Source organism: Triticum urartu, unplaced genomic scaffold, assembly GCF_056163025.1.
Source record: "Triticum urartu cultivar PI428250 unplaced genomic scaffold, HENAU_Tu73 scaffold2, whole genome shotgun sequence".
Classification (NCBI taxonomy): Eukaryota; Viridiplantae; Streptophyta; class Magnoliopsida; order Poales; family Poaceae; genus Triticum; species Triticum urartu.
The window spans coordinates 1,945,403-1,956,495 of record NW_028260368.1 but is presented as its reverse complement, the minus strand read 5'-3'; the positions used below and the strand labels follow the sequence as shown (position 1 = coordinate 1,956,495).

General features: G+C 38.0%; 1 non-coding gene across 1 annotated transcript; it reads left to right on the top strand.

The window, feature by feature from the left end:
* Nucleotides 1–10,753: 10,753 nt before the first annotated feature.
* On the top strand, nt 10,754–10,824 carry TRNAC-GCA (transfer RNA cysteine (anticodon GCA)). Its single transcript has one exon. It is a non-coding gene; the product is annotated as a tRNA-Cys (tRNA).
* The last annotated feature ends 269 nt before the right edge of the window (nt 10,825–11,093 follow it).

Here is an 11,093-nt window from a genome sequence, read left to right as displayed (position 1 = left end):
CTGCTCGTTCCGCTCGCAATAGTCCGATTAATTCCCCAGGCGAAAAAACATTAGACATTCCATCTTCGGAAACCCGCACTTTTGATGTTACTTGGCGTATAATAATCTCTATATGTCTATTATGGATCTGTACCCCTTGGGATCGATAAACCTTTTGGATTTTATTAACCAAAGAGATACGACTTTGGGCTATGGTTAGCTCAGCTCCAATCAAGAATCCCCAAGGGACCCCAAGAATTCTTGGTATACGCTCATTCCAATCCTCAATTCTCCTTTCGAGATTCGGGGATAATGAATCAATTGAACGCGCTTCAAAGATTTGTTCCACTTTTGGAAGACCTTGCGTTATGTCACTAGATCTCGATTTTTCATATATAAACGTAACTAACCTATCTCCCTTGTAAAGGATTTCTCCATAATGACCATTAACAGTTGCTCCTGTAGTGGCCAAATAAGGTTTAGCTGCTCTTATAACAAAGGAATTCATATTTACAATGAAAATTTGACCGGATTTTTTTATGTGCGATTTAAATAGACATACATTTTCACAAATAAATTGTCCAAGGTGAATTATTGCCAATGTCTCTTCCCAAGAATCATGATGGACAAAGTGACAATTCAAAAGGAATGGATCCAACATTATGTTACTATCGAAATTAGAAATCCTTTTATTTTCATCTATTAAAGAGTATTTAAGTTCTTGAAGTACTTGGAAGGTTTGTTTTAAATTGTCAACGAACAAATATTTTTTTAACAGGATTTTATTATGCGTTAGTAAATAGTAAGATGAAGAAAAATGCGATATACTAGCTACAATAGCGCCTAAGGGCCCAAAAATTTCTCGAATAGGAATTCTAGGATTCCATTCTTTTATCGCATTGGGATGTTTTGAATTCTTGAATAAACCAATTCGAGAACAGTTGGATGCCGACAAAATCATCAAAGAGTGGTATTCTTTATTTCGATTCAACAAAGTGCCAATAGCTTCTGGATGTTGGCTAAGTGATTCAATCTTCGCCTTGGAATAAAAAGAATTGATATTGGCGCGATCTAACCTATTATGGGGAATCGGTCCTGCACTTGTCCTACCATACCTTTTTCGTGTATACGAAATAGTGGACTTGACTAACTCAATTCTTAGGAAATCGCGAATAAGATCATTTGCTCTTACCTCAACAAGGGAAGCACCAGCCTTTTCTTTTTCTTCTTGTTCCCAATTCACTACTAAGCAAGTTCTAACAAATTGACTATTTGTGTGATAAATTCTTTGAGTTAACTTGCTATTTTCATGAGAAATAAAATTGACAAGTCGAATTTGGAGATTATTTTCTTCTTGCAAGAGATCCTGCGGGAAAAGTGTTGCTAAATTTCTTCCTTCGTCCATTTCATATGCCACTGTAGGGCGAACGGAAACAAAATACTTTTCCTTGCTCTTGAGAATTTTTTTCCGTTGAACATAGACCCAATTTTTCCTTTTTTTTGATTCCTTAGAATCTTTTTTTTGTCTTTCTGGCGGTATCAAACAGCCACCTAATATCTTATCCGCCTCTTCAGGAAAATGAATATCTCCGGAAAATATTTTGAGTTCCGTATGGCTTTTTTTTCTCTTCACTCGGACCAGTCCGCCTAGTCGACTTCTTGTATTTTTTGTGAGTTGTGTATTCACTCCAATAATACTATTGTCAAGTATCTTTAGGGATGAAGATCTCGGCAAGATATGAAGTTCTTGAAGAATGAAAAAAAACCGATCTACTTCTTTTTGGTATTTTAGACTAAATTCTTTTGTTCCTCGATGCTCAATCAAACCCTCTTTTTTTAAGATGGAATCTTCCTCTGGGCTCTCGTATTCGTCCTCTGAATCTTCTTCTGAGTCTTCCTCTAAAGTACCATATTTTTCCTCTGCGCTTTCCCCGGGGCTGCCATATTCGTCTTCTGAGTCTTCCTCTAGAGTTCCATATTCGTCCTCTTGGGTCCTATATTTGCTCTCTGGGCTCCCATATTCCTCTTCTGAGTCTTTCTCTAAAGTCCTATATTCGTTCTCTGGGTTCCCATATTCGTTTTCTGGGCTCCCATATTCGTCTTCTAGGGTTTCATATTCGTATTCGTCTTCTAGGATTCCATATTTAGATTCTTCTAGGGTTTCATATTCATATTCGTCCTCTCGGGTCCTGTATTCGTCTTCTAGGGTCTCATATTCCTCTTCTGAGTCTTCCGCTCGAGTCCTATATTCTTCTTCTAGGGTCCTATATCTAAATTTAACAATTCCTGAACCCTTTTTATCTTTTCTGTATCGGGGATCGTCAAAATAAGCAAAAATAGTATTTCTACGTAAAACACCCATAAGGGGGATTTCAATCGAAATCCCAAAACAGGATATTAGTTCTTTCTCTTGTTCTTGATGATATTGTAATGGAATGACGAACCTATTTCTTCGCTTTTTCGCCAACAAATCTGAATTATCTTGAAAAATAGAAGGATAGATAAAATTCCAATGGCCATTGGACATGATTCGATCCGACGTTGAATAATCAAGAATTTCCCTATCTTTTTTACCATAAGTATTCATTTGATCTTGATCCTTGTGGAGTGAAAAAGACGCTATACTGGATCTGCACATACTTACTGACAATATCCATAAATGGCTTGTTTTTGGTAATCGGCGAAGATTACCATATTGATATTCGGGCGCATGGTAAACATCAGTACTCCAGTGCATTTCGCCGTCTGATTCAGAATAAATATGCTTTTGTACCCTTTCTTTAAAATGTAAAGTGGACGTTCCGGCACGAATCTCCGCAATTACTTGTTCGGATTTTACATATTGATCATTTTGCACTAGAATCAAGCTTTTTGAGGGAATATTCACACTATATAGAATATCTTGACTCTGAATAGTTACATGCAAGTCTATATAACATAGAAAAGCAGGCTGCCCATGACGGGTACGTGTGGGGTGAACCAAATTCTCATTGAATTTTATTTTTCCATTCGAAGGGGATCGTACAAGGTCGGCAGTACCCCCTGTGAATACTCCGCCAGTATGAAAAGTTCTTAATGTTAGTTGAGTCCCTGGCTCCCCAATTGATTGACCTGCAATAATACCTACGGCTTCTCCCAATTCGACCAGATCACTATGAGTAGGACTCCGGCCATAGCATAATTGACAGATCCAAGAAGTGCTTCGGCAAGTAAAGGGGGTTCTAATATATATTGGTTGTGCTCGAAATGGTTGTGCTCGAAAGGCAGTTATGAATCGATTGACTAATCCAATTCCAATATCTTGATTTCGCGCGGCAATGCATCGTGAACCGATATATATATCGTCTGCTAATACACGACCAATTAGTGTTTGGACAAAAAGTTTTTCCGTCATCCCATTTTGAGGACTTACAGAAATACCTCGGATAGTACCACAATCTCTTCTACGCACAATAATATGTTGAACTACTTCAACAAGTCTACGTGTAAGATATCCAGCATCTGCTGTTCGCACAGCAGTATCTACAACCCCTTTGCGGGCTCCATAGCAGGAAATTATATATTCTGTCAAAGAAAGTCCCTCGCGTAAATTGCTTTGAATAGGTAAATCAATCATTTGTCCTTGAGGGTCCGACATTAATCCTCTCATACCTACTAATTGGTGTACTTGAGATGCATTTCCTCTGGCTCCTGAAAAAGACATTAGATAGACTGGATTAGAAGGATCCGTTATCCGAAAATTTGAATTCATTTCTTGTTTCAAATATTCACTTGTCGCATACCATATCTCAACAGATTGGCGTAATTTTTCTACCGCGTGTACAGCCCCATAATAATAGTGTTTCTCCAAAAGAAAACTCTGTTGTTCCGCGTCTTGGACTAACCATCCCTTAGAGGGTATTGTTAAAAGATCCTCGATTCCTAACGAAATCGATGTAGTAGTGGCTTGATGGAAGCCCAGAGTCTTTAGTTGATCCAGTATATGGGATGTATATCCCATTCCAAAATGATCTATTAATCTGCTAATAAGTCGTTTCATACCAGTTCCGTCTATCTCTTTATTATGAAAGACCAGATTGGCCCGTTCCGCCATACATAAGTACCCCCTTTTCGGCTGAGTAGGATTCGACAATTGCTGAGTAGGATTCGACAATGGGCCTGAGTCAGTGATTCGAAAATTTAATTAACTTAATTGCCTCAATCTCAATCTGGATTCGCGTGGCAAATAATGATGATACTAGGGAAATCGGAATGCCCCCCGAAAGGGGAGGGGCATCGCCGAATCTAACTTTCTTGTTTAGGTAGTGTATGAATAGGCCTGACTAAATCCTTGTATGGCTTCCTCTATTTCTCTATAAAAAGAAATATGACCAAGAGTGGTTCGAATGTATATCGAACGAATTTCTTTTTTTCTATTTCCCATTATTAGATAGTGGGCATAAATCTCATGATAAGTCCCCAAAGATTCATATTGAACTTCAATCGGAACTTCTCTTGACCCAATGACGCGTTGATCCAGGTTCCATCGTAGCCACAAGGGACTATCTAAACTGATTAGTTTTTGTCTATAAGCTCCCAGTGCATCATAAGAACTAGAAAAATGGGGTTCTTTATCTTTCCTATATTTAAAATTATTATTATTATTGTAATTTACTTTTAGATTTGGGTAGTTTCTGCAACTATTATATCTATTTGCACAAATACCTCGACGCTTTCCAATCGTTAATACATAAAGCCCGATAAGCATGTCTTGGGTTGGTACGCAAATAGGATCCCCAATAGCGGGAGATAAGAGATTCATATGAGAAAACATAAGTAAACGGGCTTCTGCCTGAGCTTCCAAGGATAAAGGTAGATGAACAGCCATTTGATCTCCATCAAAGTCCGCATTGAAACCCTTACACACTAATGGGTGTAAAGAAATAGTACGCCCCTCTACTAAAGTGGGTTGAAAGGCCTGTATGCCTAATCTATGCAGGGTAGGTGCTCTATTTAACAGTACAGGATGTCCCCGCATAACTTCTTGAAGTATTTCCCATACAATGGGTTCTTTTTCCCAAATTTTCCTTTTAGCAATCCTTACATTAGAAGTGGCGCGTTTCGTGATTAAATCGCGAATTACAAATAGCTGAAAAAGCTTTATTGCTATCTCTAGAGGTAATCCACATTGATGTAATGAAAGCGAAGGACCCACAACAATGACAGAACGCCCCGAGTAATCGACCCGTTTCCCAAGCAGAGTCTCGCGAAACCTTCCCTCTTTACCTTCAATTACATCTGAAAGTGATTTGTATACTTTATTGTGACCATCCCTCGTCGGTTGCCCGCGGGACCCACTATCAAGAAGTGTATCCACGGCTTCTTGTACCAATTTTTCCTGGCACATTACTAAATCTGCTGGCGCTAATTCACTTCTTTTTAATAGATAGGCAAGATTGTTGTTCCGACGGATAACTCTCTTATAAAGTTCATTAATGTCTGAAGTCACTACTTTATCTCCAGACCTATAAACAATAGGTCTCAATTCGGGAGGAAGAACCGGTAATAAGCACAAAACCATCCATTCTGGTTCTACATTTGTTTGAATAAAATGTTTCGCCAATTGCATGCGTCTAATCAAAAAAACTTTTCTTATTCGTCTTTTTCTATCTTCCCACTCATCTCCACTATACCCCTCGTCTTCTAATTCCTTCCATTCGACCAAAGAATTCTCTATAATAATTCGCAAATCCAAATCTGCTAATTGTTCTCTAATAGCACCTGCTCCTGTCGCAATTTCCCGATTTCGAAATGTTGCAAAGCCTGGGGTAGAAAAAAAGGGAGAAATGCTGTGGTTACAGGATGCAATTTCCTCTTCGAATAAACCTCGTAATCGTAAAAAAGTGGGTTTTTTAGTGCTGGGCCTAGCAAAAGAGAAATCGCCGTATACTAGGCCCTCCAACTTCTTAAGAGGTTTATCTAAAAGATTCGCGATATAACTAGGAAGACCTTTCAAATACCACACATGAGTCACGGGACATGCGAGTTTGATGTATCCCATTTGATATCTTCGTATCCGAGAATCCACAAATTCGACCCCGCATTTTTGGCAAAATCTTTCGTCTTCGTTTTCAGCTCCGCTCGCTCGAGAATTGCCACAAGCGCAAATCCCGCTTTTTATGGGTCCAAAGATTCTTTCGCAAAACAATCCATCTTTTTCTGGTTTATCGGTTTTATAATGAAAAGTAGAGGGCCTTGTGACTTCGCCAACGACTTCTCCATTAGGTAGGTTTTTGTTAGCCCAAGCCTTTATTTGTTGAGGGGAAACGAGTCCAATTTGAAGTTGTTGATGTTTATATTGGTCAATCATAAAATAGAAATAAGAAAAGAATTTATATTTATTCCGATCAAACTTCCTCCCTATTAACCTGGAAGTTCTTTTCAGATACAAGGAAATGATTCAGTTCTAGAGCCAAAGATCGTAGTTCTCGAACGAGCACTCGAAAAGATTCTGGAGGATCCTCATGATTAGGTATTCTTTTTCCCCAGATCGTAGCATTAAGTATTTCTTGGCGAGCTATAAGATGGTCAGATTTATAAGTAAGTATCTCTTGTAAAATATGAGCAACACCAAATCCTTCTAAAGCCCAAACTTCCATTTCTCCTACTCGTTGTCCCCCTTGCTTGGCTCTTCCTCTAACCGGTTGTTGTGTAACAAGTGAGTAGGGCCCAGTAGAACGCCCATGAATTTTCTCATCAACTTGATGAATTAATTTTAAGATATAGGACTTCCCTATTAGAACAGGTTGCTCAAAGGGGTCGCCTGTTCTTCCATCAAATATTCTGCTTTTTCCCGGGTACTCGGGTTCAAATACCCATGGATTTTTTGTTTCTTTACTGGCTTCATATAATTCTGAAAACACAAGTTTTCTTGAAGCCTCTTGCTCATATCTCTCATCAAAGGGTGCTATTCTATAATGTTTCTTTAGCAGATCCCCCGCTAATCCGAGCGAGCTTTCAAATATTTGTCCCACATTCATTCGGGAGGGTACTCCTAAGGGATTGAAGACCATATCAACGGGTGTTCCATCTTGCAAATAGGGCATATCTTGCCTAGGCAAAATTTTGGAAATGATCCCTTTATTCCCATGTCTTCCGGCTACTTTATCCCCAACTTTGATTTCACGTTTCTGTAAAATATATACACGAACCATTATGTCGAGCGGGTCCCTTTGGATCCATTTCACATCGATAACGCGCCCTCTTCCACCTATAGGTAATTTCAGAGAAGTTTCTTTTGAAGTGGAAACCTCAAGGCCAAATATGGCCCGTAATAATCCAGCTTCCGCGATATAAGATGATTCGCTCGCTATCTGAGGCGTTAATTTACCTACTAAAATATCACCAGTTTCTACCCAGGATCCCAACCTAACAACTCCATTTCTGTCCAAATTGCGGAGTAAATGTTCTTCTAGATGTGGTATTTCTTTAGTGATTTTTTCAGCGGAGCCCTGGCTTGTCGTATCCGTCTGAATTTCATATTTCCGGATGTGAAAAGAGGTATAAATATCTTCATATACCAAACGTTCGCTAATTAGTACTGCGTCTTCAAAATTGTAACCTTCCCATGGCATATAAGCTACTAATACGTTTTTTCCTAAAGCAAGTTCGCCCCCAATTGTAGCAGCTCCTTCTGCTAAAATTTGTCCTTTTTTAATGGATTTACCCCGTGGAACCCGGGGTTTTTGGTGCATACAAGTATTTTTGTTAGAGCGACGGTGGTTAACTAAAGGAATACTTATAGTCTTCCCACTACTTGATAAAAGTATCTTATGACTATCAGTAGAAATGATCTTTCCCTCGCGTTCGGCTATAATGGAAACCCTCGAATCTAGAGCTGTTTGGCGTTCCAATCCAGTTCCAACAATGCATTTCTCGGACCGAGAAAGCGGAACTGCTTGGCGCTGCATATTAGAACTCATTAAAGCCCGATTCGCATCATTGTGCTCAATAAAAGGAATGAGAGAACCCCCAATAGAAAAATATTGGAAAGGAAAAATACTTCTAACATGAATCTGTTCCCATGCAATAGTCAAGAATTCTTGACGGTATCTAGCCGGAACAACCTGTTCTTCCTGAATACCTTGATTCAAGGACAAAGAATTTCCTGCTGCTATCATATAATATTCATCTCTATTTGGTGATAGATAAACCACCTGTCTCTCTTTTTTTTCTTTTGCTTTCTCAGCAGATATTTCATAAAACGGACTCTCTATGGATCCCCACAAGTGATCAATTCTCGCATGAATTGTTAAGGATCCAGTAAGTCCAACATTGATTCCTTCAGACGTGTCAATTGGACAAATACGCCCATAGTGACTCGGATGAATATCTCGGCTCCGAAAACTTGCGGTTCTCCCCGTCAACCCTCCAGGACCTAAACAACTCACTTTTCGCCCATGAACAGTTTGTGTCAATGGATTCGTTTGATCAAAAACTTGAGATAACGGGTATGTGCCAAAAAAGGTCTCATAAGTAGTTATTAATAAAATTGAAGTTGAAGTTGGAGTTACCAAAGTTTGGGGAGTCGGTTTCGATTGACGTATGAATACTCTACGAATAGTTTTTTGAACTGCATGTTGTAAACGACCAAGAGCCAATCCGAATTGATCTTGTAACAGATCCGCAACCGAACGAATACGTTTATTTTTCAAGTGATTCATATCGTCATCGTCAAGTATACCCGTTCCAAATTTCATTCCAATCAAATGATCCGTAGCGGCCAATACATCTCGTGGTAACAAGAATGTATTGTTCTGAGGAATATCAAGATTAAGTCTCCGATTCATATTTCGTCGACCAATCCTTCCTAATTCACATTTTTGTTGAAAAAATTTCTTTTGTAATTCCTCGCATAAGGACTCCGAAAATACCAGGTCCCCACCTACACAAGCAAATTGTTGATAAAACTCCAAAATAGCTTTTTCTTTTGACTCAATCCTCTTCTTCTCTTTAGCATTCGGGAAAGACAAGAAAATTTCAGGGTAGGAAACATTATCCAGAATTTCTCTTAGATTCGAACCCATAGCTGATGATAGAACTAGAATAGATATCTTTTGTTTTCTACTCACGCGAGCCCATATCCTTTCTTTTTTATCAATTGCTAATTCCGATCTCCCCCCCCAATCTGATATTATAGTGCCAGTGTAGATAGAAATTCCCTTATGATCTAATTCCGAGCGGTAGTAAATACCAGGACTTAGCAATATTTGATTGATCACAATTCGGTATATTCCATTTATAATAAAGGTTCCTAAGGAATTCATTATAGGAATGTTTCCGATAGAAATGGTTTGCTTTTGCACATCGAAACCAAAAATTAATCTCGCAGATACATATAATTCGGAAGAATAGGTGAGTGATTCATACACAGCATCTCTTTCTTTTATCGAGGGTTCTAGCAGTTGATATCCTTTCGCAAATAATTGAAATGCAATTTCGTGATCTGGATCTTTAATTGTTGGAAACTTGTCAAGTTCTTCTGCCAAGGCTTGATTAATGAACCTACAAAATCCCTCGAATTGGATCTGACTAAATCCGGGTATTGTGGACATTCCCTCGTTTCCATTCCGGAGCATCTTAATCTTAAGTTTCCTGTTTATCAAAGAAAAATTCCATTATCAGCTCACTCTTCATCAATCCCTATGGATCGATCTAGCAATCATGGAATCTATATTCTGTTTACTGAATCACATGAAATTCTAGGGAACTCCACATACGTATTTCATATATGTATTTCATACATATGAATAGAGACCATTTGGACGAAAGTTCGAGTTTGCCAGGGGTACAAATGAAATGAAAATGAATTGATAAAACATTCCTACAAAAAAAATTCTGCCACTTATACTTTATGTTATGATATTCTAATCAGATTGGATGGCAAAGATTTCTCATTTTATCTCCTTTCTATGAATGTAATAAAGCCGTAATATAATATACTAGAAAGTTTGACTTTACTTCGATTTAGAATAGCGTGCTTACTTTAATTTCTCAAAATAATTTGAGGGTTCTTTTTTATTTCGGATCGGAGTAGTATAATTGCTAGAAAATTCAGTATTTCATTGTGGAATTCTAAAATAAAGTAAGTCCCTTTTTTAAGTACATGCCAATCTAGTTATCCACCTCTCCCCATATCCATGCTTTTCTTTTATCGTAATTTCACTTGGGTACGCCAAGATAGTCAGGTTATACTCTATATCAGAGCAAATTTCCTTTTTTTATTCAAGATATTTAATTTAATACTTTGAAAAATTAAAGCATGATTCCCCATAGAGATATGTACATAAAGGGGATCTTTGGATAATAATGCTGTTCGGACCTAAAGTTTACCTATACACGGATTAAGCATAAAGCCATAATATTTTATTATGCCATTGAAGGGGGGGGAGATAATACCGATTTAAGAGTAGTTCACTACTGCAATAAAAAAAAGAGAATTCTAGTTAACGGTTCCAATTTATTCTGAATTTTGCAGCCTGTGAATAGAAATCCACTTTTTCTTCTTTTTCATCTCAATAGAAAGAAATGGGAAGTTTTATTGTGTTAACAATGTATGTTTTAAGATAGAATCTATCGAGGAGAATAATAGAAACTGGATCAAAAAAAGCAGGAATAGATTTTTTGAAAAAGATTGGAAAAAAGTAAGTAGAATTATATTCAAAATAAAAGGGGCTTTTCGTAAGAAAACGTGGATGAATACTTGCTGTTTTCTAGATTTTTGATCGGATTTTTTGGCGGCATGGCCAAGCGGTAAGGCAGGGGACTGCAAATCCTTTATCCCCAGTTCAAATCTGGGTGCCGCCTGATCAATAAAATACTTAGGTTTTTTTTATAGTGCTGATCGAATTCGATAAATTTTTACTTCGCATAAGTTCGGGCAAGAGAGTAACTGGGCCTGCCGATACTGGGTTTAGAGAAACCATACCATAGTTCTATCCTCAAACTAGGGTTAGGGTTTGTTTTGACGGTAGTGGCCAAAATGGTTATCAATAGGGGTGAGGTAGTGTTTCCTTATTCTTTTATTATATGAATTTGAATTGGTTCTTAATTGAGATTCGATTTGATAATTTTAA